The sequence below is a fragment of the Heptranchias perlo genome, chromosome 4 (genome assembly GCF_035084215.1).
Source record: "Heptranchias perlo isolate sHepPer1 chromosome 4, sHepPer1.hap1, whole genome shotgun sequence".
Taxonomy (NCBI): domain Eukaryota; kingdom Metazoa; phylum Chordata; class Chondrichthyes; order Hexanchiformes; family Hexanchidae; genus Heptranchias; species Heptranchias perlo.
In genome coordinates, this window is record NC_090328.1 from 102994869 (window position 1) to 103005044 (window position 10176).

General features: G+C 58.9%; 1 protein-coding gene across 2 annotated transcripts in view; it reads right to left on the reverse strand.

Moving 5' to 3' along the window:
- The window catches only part of uba6 (ubiquitin like modifier activating enzyme 6), a 143392-nt gene extending 136651 nt beyond the window's left edge, over positions 1 to 6741 (reverse strand). Inside the window, exon 1 of one of the 2 annotated variants that reach the window (XM_067983410.1) lies at positions 6565 to 6741. The gene's annotated coding sequence lies outside the window, so the exon portion shown is untranslated. Of the gene's footprint in view, positions 1 to 6516 lie in introns of both variants that reach the window. The other variant, XM_067983411.1, reaches the window with a different exon arrangement.
- Between the last annotated feature and the right edge of the window lie 3435 nt (positions 6742 to 10176).

The window sequence follows — 10176 nt, forward strand, 5'->3', positions numbered from 1 at the left end:
GTGTTGGGGATCGAGGCGAGTGGTGTTGGGGATCGAGGCGAGTGGTGTTGGGGATCGAGGCGAGTGGTGTTGGGGATCGAGGCGAGTGGTGTTGGGGATCGAGGCGAGTGGTGTTGGGGATCGAGGCGAGTGGTGTTGGGGATCGAGGCGAGTGGTGTTGGGGATCGAGGCGAGTGGTGTTGGGGATCGAGGCGAGTGGTGTTGGGGATCGAGGCGAGTGGTGTTGGGGATCGAGGCGAGTGGTGTTGGGGATCGAGGCGAGTGGTGTTGGGGATCGAGGCGAGTGGTGTTGGGGATCGAGGCGAGTGGTGTTGGGGATCGAGGCGAGTGGTGTTGGGGATCGAGGCGAGTGGTGTTGGGGATCGAGGCGAGTGGTGTTGGGGATCGAGGCGAGTGGTGTTGGGATCGAGGCGAGTGGTGTTGGGGATCGAGGCGAGTGGTGTTGGGGATCGAGGCGAGTGGTGTTGGGGATCGAGGCGAGTGGTGTTGGGGATCGAGGCGAGTGGTGTTGGGGATCGAGGCGAGTGGTGTTGGGGATCGAGGCGAGTGGTGTTGGGGATCGAGGCGAGTGGTGTTGGGGATCGAGGCGAGTGGTGTTGGGGATCGAGGCGAGTGGTGTTGGGGATCGAGGCGAGTGTGTTGGGGATCGAGGCGAGTGGTGTTGGGGATCGAGGCGAGTGGTGTTGGGGATCGAGGCGAGTGGTGTTGGGGATCGAGGCGAGTGGTGTTGGGGATCGAGGCGAGTGGTGTTGGGATCGAGGCGAGTGGTGTTGGGGATCGAGGCGAGTGGTGTTGGGGATCGAGGCGAGTGGTGTTGGGGATCGAGGCGAGTGGTGTTGGGGATCGAGGCGAGTGGTGTTGGGGATCGAGGCGAGTGGTGTTGGGGATCGAGGCGAGTGGTGTTGGGGATCGAGGCGAGTGGTGTTGGGGATCGAGGCGAGTGGTGTTGGGGATCGAGGCGAGTGGTGTTGGGGATCGAGGCGAGTGGTGTTGGGGATCGAGGCGAGTGGTGTTGGGGATCGAGGCGAGTGGTGTTGGGGATCGAGGCGAGTGGTGTTGGGGATCGAGGCGAGTGGTGTTGGGGATCGAGGCGAGTGGTGTTGGGGATCGAGGCGAGTGGTGTTGGGGATCGAGGCGAGTGGTGTTGGGGATCGAGGCGAGTGGTGTTGGGGATCGAGGCGAGTGGTGTTGGGGATCGAGGCGAGTGGTGTTGGGGATCGAGGCGAGTGGTGTTGGGGATCGAGGCGAGTGGTGTTGGGGATCGAGGCGAGTGGTGTTGGGGATCGAGGCGAGTGGTGTTGGGGATCGAGGCGAGTGGTGTTGGGGATCGAGGCGAGTGGTGTTGGGGATCGAGGCGAGTGGTGTTGGGGATCGAGGCGAGTGGTGTTGGGGATCGAGGCGAGTGGTGTTGGGGATCGAGGCGAGTGGTGTTGGGGATCGAGGCGAGTGGTGTTGGGGATCGAGGCGAGTGGTGTTGGGGATCGAGGCGAGTGGTGTTGGGGATCGAGGCGAGTGGTGTTGGGGATCGAGGCGAGTGGTGTTGGGGATCGAGGCGAGTGGTGTTGGGGATCGAGGCGAGTGGTGTTGGGGATCGAGGCGAGTGGTGTTGGGGATCGAGGCGAGTGGTGTTGGGGATCGAGGCGAGTGGTGTTGGGGATCGAGGCGAGTGGTGTTGGGGATCGAGGCGAGTGGTGTTGGGGATCGAGGCGAGTGGTGTTGGGGATCGAGGCGAGTGGTGTTGGGGATCGAGGCGAGTGGTGTTGGGGATCGAGGCGAGTGGTGTTGGGGATCGAGGCGAGTGGTGTTGGGGATCGAGGCGAGTGGTGTTGGGGATCGAGGCGAGTGGTGTTGGGGATCGAGGCGAGTGGTGTTGGGGATCGAGGCGAGTGGTGTTGGGGATCGAGGCGAGTGGTGTTGGGGATCGAGGCGAGTGGTGTTGGGGATCGAGGCGAGTGGTGTTGGGGATCGAGGCGAGTGGTGTTGGGGATCGAGGCGAGTGGTGTTGGGGATCGAGGCGAGTGGTGTTGGGGATCGAGGCGAGTGGTGTTGGGGATCGAGGCGAGTGGTGTTGGGGATCGAGGCGAGTGGTGTTGGGGATCGAGGCGAGTGGTGTTGGGGATCGAGGCGAGTGGTGTTGGGGATCGAGGCGAGTGGTGTTGGGGATCGAGGCGAGTGGTGTTGGGGATCGAGGCGAGTGGTGTTGGGGATCGAGGCGAGTGGTGTTGGGGATCGAGGCGAGTGGTGTTGGGGATCGAGGCGAGTGGTGTTGGGGATCGAGGCGAGTGGTGTTGGGGATCGAGGCGAGTGGTGTTGGGGATCGAGGCGAGTGGTGTTGGGGATCGAGGCGAGTGGTGTTGGGGATCGAGGCGAGTGGTGTTGGGGATCGAGGCGAGTGGTGTTGGGGATCGAGGCGAGTGGTGTTGGGGATCGAGGCGAGTGGTGTTGGGGATCGAGGCGAGTGGTGTTGGGGATCGAGGCGAGTGGTGTTGGGGATCGAGGCGAGTGGTGTTGGGGATCGAGGCGAGTGGTGTTGGGGATCGAGGCGAGTGGTGTTGGGGATCGAGGCGAGTGGTGTTGGGGATCGAGGCGAGTGGTGTTGGGGATCGAGGCGAGTGGTGTTGGGGATCGAGGCGAGTGGTGTTGGGGATCGAGGCGAGTGGTGTTGGGGATCGAGGCGAGTGGTGTTGGGGATCGAGGCGAGTGGTGTTGGGGATCGAGGCGAGTGGTGTTGGGGATCGAGGCGAGTGGTGTTGGGGATCGAGGCGAGTGGTGTTGGGGATCGAGGCGAGTGGTGTTGGGGATCGAGGCGAGTGGTGTTGGGGATCGAGGCGAGTGGTGTTGGGGATCGAGGCGAGTGTGTTGGGGATCGAGGCGAGTGGTGTTGGGGATCGAGGCGAGTGGTGTTGGGGATCGAGGCGAGTGGTGTTGGGGATCGAGGCGAGTGGTGTTGGGATCGAGGCGAGTGGTGTTGGGGATCGAGGCGAGTGGTGTTGGGGATCGAGGCGAGTGGTGTTGGGGATCGAGGCGAGTGGTGTTGGGGATCGAGGCGAGTGGTGTTGGGGATCGAGGCGAGTGGTGTTGGGGATCGAGGCGAGTGGTGTTGGGGATCGAGGCGAGTGGTGTTGGGATCGAGGCGAGTGGTGTTGGGGATCGAGGCGAGTGGTGTTGGGGATCGAGGCGAGTGGTGTTGGGGATCGAGGCGAGTGGTGTTGGGGATCGAGGCGAGTGGTGTTGGGGATCGAGGCGAGTGGTGTTGGGGATCGAGGCGAGTGGTGTTGGGGATCGAGGCGAGTGGTGTTGGGGATCGAGGCGAGTGGTGTTGGGGATCGAGGCGAGTGGTGTTGGGGATCGAGGCGAGTGGTGTTGGGGATCGAGGCGAGTGGTGTTGGGGATCGAGGCGAGTGGTGTTGGGGATCGAGGCGAGTGGTGTTGGGGATCGAGGCGAGTGGTGTTGGGGATCGAGGCGAGTGGTGTTGGGGATCGAGGCGAGTGGTGTTGGGGATCGAGGCGAGTGGTGTTGGGGATCGAGGCGAGTGGTGTTGGGGATCGAGGCGAGTGGTGTTGGGGATCGAGGCGAGTGGTGTTGGGGATCGAGGCGAGTGGTGTTGGGGATCGAGGCGAGTGGTGTTGGGGATCGAGGCGAGTGGTGTTGGGGATCGAGGCGAGTGGTGTTGGGGATCGAGGCGAGTGGTGTTGGGATCGAGGCGAGTGGTGTTGGGGATCGAGGCGAGTGGTGTTGGGGATCGAGGCGAGTGGTGTTGGGGATCGAGGCGAGTGGTGTTGGGGATCGAGGCGAGTGGTGTTGGGGATCGAGGCGAGTGGTGTTGGGGATCGAGGCGAGTGGTGTTGGGGATCGAGGCGAGTGGTGTTGGGGATCGAGGCGAGTGGTGTTGGGGATCGAGGCGAGTGGTGTTGGGGATCGAGGCGAGTGGTGTTGGGGATCGAGGGGTGTGGGGATCGAGGCGAGTGGTGTTGGGGATCGAGGCGAGTGGTGTTGGGGATCGAGGCGAGTGGTGTTGGGGATCGAGGCGAGTGGTGTTGGGGATCGAGGCGAGTGGTGTTGGGGATCGAGGCGAGTGGTGTTGGGGATCGAGGCGAGTGGTGTTGGGGATCGAGGCGAGTGGTGTTGGGGATCGAGGCGAGTGGTGTTGGGGATCGAGGCGAGTGGTGTTGGGGATCGAGGCGAGTGGTGTTGGGGATCGAGGCGAGTGGTGTTGGGGATCGAGGCGAGTGGTGTTGGGGATCGAGGCGAGTGGTGTTGGGGATCGAGGCGAGTGGTGTTGGGGATCGAGGCGAGTGGTGTTGGGGATCGAGGCGAGTGGTGTTGGGGATCGAGGCGAGTGGTGTTGGGGATCGAGGCGAGTGGTGTTGGGGATCGAGGCGAGTGGTGTTGGGGATCGAGGCGAGTGGTGTTGGGGATCGAGGCGAGTGGTGTTGGGGATCGAGGCGAGTGGTGTTGGGGATCGAGGCGAGTGGTGTTGGGGATCGAGGCGAGTGGTGTTGGGGATCGAGGCGAGTGGTGTTGGGGATCGAGGCGAGTGGTGTTGGGGATCGAGGCGAGTGGTGTTGGGGATCGAGGCGAGTGGTGTTGGGGATCGAGGCGAGTGGTGTTGGGGATCGAGGCGAGTGGTGTTGGGGATCGAGGCGAGTGGTGTTGGGGATCGAGGCGAGTGGTGTTGGGATCGAGGCGAGTGGTGTTGGGGATCGAGGCGAGTGGTGTTGGGGATCGAGGCGAGTGGTGTTGGGGATCGAGGCGAGTGGTGTTGGGGATCGAGGCGAGTGGTGTTGGGGATCGAGGCGAGTGGTGTTGGGGATCGAGGCGAGTGGTGTTGGGGATCGAGGCGAGTGGTGTTGGGGATCGAGGCGAGTGGTGTTGGGGATCGAGGCGAGTGGTGTTGGGGATCGAGGCGAGTGGTGTTGGGGATCGAGGCGAGTGGTGTTGGGGATCGAGGCGAGTGGTGTTGGGGATCGAGGCGAGTGGTGTTGGGGATCGAGGCGAGTGGTGTTGGGGATCGAGGCGAGTGGTGTTGGGGATCGAGGCGAGTGGTGTTGGGGATCGAGGCGAGTGGTGTTGGGGATCGAGGCGAGTGGTGTTGGGGATCGAGGCGAGTGGTGTTGGGGATCGAGGCGAGTGGTGTTGGGGATCGAGGCGAGTGGTGTTGGGGATCGAGGCGAGTGGTGTTGGGGATCGAGGCGAGTGGTGTTGGGGATCGAGGCGAGTGGTGTTGGGGATCGAGGCGAGTGGTGTTGGGATCGAGGCGAGTGGTGTTGGGGATCGAGGCGAGTGGTGTTGGGGATCGAGGCGAGTGGTGTTGGGGATCGAGGCGAGTGGTGTTGGGGATCGAGGCGAGTGGTGTTGGGGATCGAGGCGAGTGGTGTTGGGGATCGAGGCGAGTGGTGTTGGGGATCGAGGCGAGTGGTGTTGGGGATCGAGGCGAGTGGTGTTGGGGATCGAGGCGAGTGGTGTTGGGGATCGAGGCGAGTGGTGTTGGGGATCGAGGCGAGTGGTGTTGGGGATCGAGTCGAGTGGTGTTGGGGATCGAGACGAGTGGTGTTGGGGATTGAGGCGAGTGGTGTTGGGGATTGAGTCGAGTGGTGTTGGGGATTGAGGCGAGTGGTGTTGGGGATTGAGTCGAGTGGTGTTGGGGATCGAGGCGAGTGGTGTTGGGGATTGAGACGAGTGGTGTTGGGGATCGAGGCGAGTGGTGTTGGGGATTGAGTCGAGTGGTGTTGGGGATTGAGTCGAGTGGTGTTGGGGATTGAGGCGAGTGGTGTTGGGGATTGAGTCGAGTGGTGTTGGGGATCGAGGCGAGTGGTGTTGGGGATTGAGTCGAGTGGTGTTGGGGATCGAGGCGAGTGGTGTTGGGGATCGAGGCGAGTGGTGTTGGGGATTGAGACGAGTGGTGTTGGGGATCGAGGCGAGTGGTGTTGGGGATCGAGGCGAGTGGTGTTGGGGATCGAGGCGAGTGGTGTTGGGGATCGAGGCGAGTGGTGTTGGGGATCGAGGCGAGTGGTGTTGGGGATTGAGACGAGTGGTGTTGGGGATCGAGACGAGTGGTGTTGGGGATCGAGACGAGTGGTGTTGGGGATCGAGGCGAGTGGTGTTGGGGATCGAGGCGAGTGGTGTTGGGGATCGAGGCGAGTGGTGTTGGGGATTGAGACGAGTGGTGTTGGGGATTGAGTCGAGTGGTGTTGGGGATTGAGTCGAAGCCGCCCCGGGCTCCTCTCCTCTCTCCCCGGGCTCCTCTCCTCTCTCCCCGGGCTCCCTCCCCGGGCTCCCTCTCCCCGGGCTCCCTCCCCGGGCTCCCTCTCCCCGGGCTCCCTCCCCGGGCTCCCTCTCCCCGGGCTCCTCTCCTCTCTCCCCGGGCTCCCTCTCCCCTCTCCCCGGGCTCCCTCTCCCCGGGCTCCCTCTCCCCTCTCCCCGGGCTCCCTCTCCCCTCTCCCCGGGCTCCCTCTCCCCGGGCTCCTCTCCCCTCTCCCCGGGCTCCTCTCCCCGGGCTCCCTTTGCTTACTCACCCTCCTGCTCGGGGCCTATCTCTCCACACAGCCGCTCCCAACACTCACCCAGAACACGCTCTCGACACAGGCCGGGCTCTCAGGCCGGGGGTCCTCACCGCGGGGCGGGCGGGCGGACGGGCGCAGCTCTCGGCCGATGTTGACGACAGTCCCGGTGTTGAGGCGCCGGCTCTCGCTGTTTGTGTGAATGAGTGACCTCTCACCCTACCCGCTGCTCCGGCAAACACTTCCGGGACAGCAGCAACACATGTCAACAGCAGTCAAAGAGAGAGCAACCTTCAGTCAGCACCGCAGAAAGAGTCATTCAGGTTCGTTCCACTGCACAGAGAGAAAGAGAGAGTCAGTCAGTGCACTGACAGGTCACTCTGCAGAAATAGAGAGTGATGTTATCACCACTGCACAGTGCAGAAAGAAAGAGTCAGTGCACTGACAGGTTACTCTGCAGAAATAGAGAGTGATGTTATCACCACTGCACAGAGCACAGTGCAGAGAGAAAGTCAGTCAGTGCACTGACAGGTTACTCTGCAGAAATAGAGAGTGATGTTATCACCACTGCATAGAGCACAGTGCAGAAAGAAAGAAAGAGTCAGTGCACTGACAGGTTACTCTGCAGAAATAGAGAGTGATGTTATCACCACTGCACAGAGCACAGTGCAGAGAGAAAGTCAGTCAGTGCACTGACAGGTTACTTTGCAGAAATAGAGAGTGATGTTATCACCACTGCACAGAGCACAGTGCAGAAAGAAAGAGTCAGTGCACTGACAGGTTACTCTGCAGAAATAGAGAGTGATGTTATCACCACTGCACAGAGCACAGTGCAGAAAGAAAGAGTCAGTGCACTGACAGGTTACTCTGCAGAAATAGAGAGTGATGTTAACACCACTGCATAGAGCACAGTGCAGAGAGAGTCTAGCAACGAGCCAGCTATACTGAGAGTTTTCTCTGCGGAAATAGTAAGTGATGTTGCCTCCACTGCACACAGGCAAGGTGAAAGAGCAGCCTAAGTTTGCACTCCAGGAAACAGTGCAATGAAAGAGCCAGCAGTCACCAGTCTCACAGCAAATAAAATTACCTCTGCTTCGCAGAATACACTGCAAAGAAAAGGGGGGGGGGGTGGTGGGAGAGAATCTAGCAACTAGCTTTTTATAAATTTCAAAATGTAATTTATTTCATAGAATTTAAAGGTGCACAGAATTCAATGTAAAAATTACAATTCCAAAACAATTCAGTTCAAAACAATGCAATATAAATCGTACACAGTATGATCCCATTATTACAATTCAAAACACAGCACATATCTTATAACACATGGTGTACAATACAAGGTGGGGTGGCCTTTCCCCAAAAGCCTTTGCGTAGGCCGCACCTCGCTTCAGAACATCCTGCAGCATGTACTCCTGGACCTTGGAGTGTGCCAGTTGGCAACACTCATTTATGGACAGTTCCTTCAGCTGGAAGATCAGCAGATTTCAGGTGGACCAAAGGGCCTCCTTCGCTGAGTTGACGGTCTTCCAGCAGCAGTGGATGTCTGTCTCAGTGTGTATCCCAGAGAACAGTCCGTAGAGCACAGGGTCCTGTGTTACCGAGCTGTTGGGGATGAACCAGGACAGATACCAATGCATCTCAACTTTTTTTTTAATATTTCAAAATATACTTAATTTCTTAAAATTTAAGCATACACACAGTTCAATGTAAATATCACAATTACAATTCAAAAAAATATAATACTGATTGTAAACACTCTGATCCCATCATTACAATTCAAAACACGGTGCATATCTTCTAATACATGCTGTACAATTTAGGGTGGGATGGCCTTACACGGTGGGCTTTCCTCATAGAGCCTTTGCATAGGCCGCACCTCACCAGTGCATCCCGCTGCACATACCCCTGGACCTCGGAGTATGTCAATTGGCTTCACTCAGTTGTGGACAGCTCCTTCAGCTGGAAAACCAGCAGGTTTCGGGCAGACCAAAGGGCTTCCTTCACTGACTTGATGGTCTTTCAGCAGCAGTTGATATCTGTCTCGGGGAACAGCCCATAGACCTGTGTTACCGAGCTGTTGGGAATGAATTGGGACAGATACCATTGCATCTCTCTCCACACCTTCTGCGTGAAAGGGCAGTCCATGCTAGAGCCTCGAATGCTGAGATTTCGTGCATGCAGGAAAGACCGCACTAGAAGGGCCCTTCTCACCAATATCCAAGCTACATCCTGGTGCCTGTTGGTCAGTTCCGGCGATGACACGTTCTGCCAAATGGCTTTGACTGTCTGGTCAGGGAACTGCCTGATCGGATCCACCCTCTCCCTTCCGTGCAGGACCCCCAGAATGTTCCGTGCCGACCACTGTCTGACGGCCTTGTGATCAAAAGGGTTCCTCTTTAGCAACTTCTCCACCTGGGACAGGTGGTGGGGTATGGTCCAGCTGGACGGGTAGAAACTCAGCACGTAGCGACACTTGGTGTTTGCATACCGGGGCTCTACTCATATCCTGAGGCATACACACACAAAGGTGGCCATCAGGATCAGGGCAGCATTGGGGACACCCTTCCCCCCTTTACCTGGGGGCTTGTACATGGTGTCCCTGCGGACGCAGTCCATCTTGGACCTCCAGACAAAGTGGAAGATGGCTCGGGTGACTGTGATGGTGAAGCGGCGGGGATGGGCCAGACCTGGGGCATGTAGAGCAACACCAGGAGCACCTCATTTTATCAACAGGTTTCTGCCGGCCATGGAGAGGGAACGCCCCCTCACAACGTACCAAGCTTCTGTTTGGCCAAGGCGAGCCATTCCTCTCAGTTCTTGGTGCAGGCCTGGGGCCCCCCCCCCTCCGAACCAGATCCCTAGCATCTTCAGGTAGTTGGACCTCCCACCTGCCAAAGAACATGGTCTCGCTCTAACTGCGGATCACTCTGGCCCTCGAGGCCAGCTTGAACTGGCCGCAGATGCCCATCAGTCTGTGGACCGACCGATGATCAGAGCAAAAGACGTTGATGTTGTCCGTGTACAGGGTGGCCTTAAGCTGAGAGCCTCCGCTGCCTGGGAAGGTCACTCCCCTGATACCTGCGTCCTTTCTGATGGACGTGGCAAATGGCTTGATAGAACACACAAACAAGACCACAAAGAGAGAACAGAGAGCCTGACTCCAGATCTGATCGGAAAGCTCTCCGACTCCCACTCATTGATTAGGACTGCGCTTTGGATGTCTGCGTAGAGCAGTCGGATCCAATCGCGGATTCTCTCCCCATACCCCATTTTGGAGAGCATGTCCATCGTGTGCGTGTGGGATTTTCTGTCAAAGGCCTTCTCTTGGTTCAAGCTGATGAGGCAGGTATTCACCCCCCTTTCCTGCATGTAGGTTATCGTATCCCTGAGCAGTACAAGACTATCAGAGATCTTTCTGCCGGGTACAGTACAGGTCTGATCAGGGTGGATCAGTAGCTCCAGAGCAGACTTGAGCCTGTTGACAATGACCTTAGACAGAATCTTGTAGTTGACATTTAGCAAGGAGATGGGTTGTTAATTTCTGATTTCTTCCCTCTCCCCCTTCCACTTGTAGATGAGGGTGATGATGCCTTTCTTCATGGACTCTGACAGGCTGCCTGCCAGAAGCATCCCCCGTACACTTCTGGCAAGTCTGGGCCTATCCAGTCCCACAGA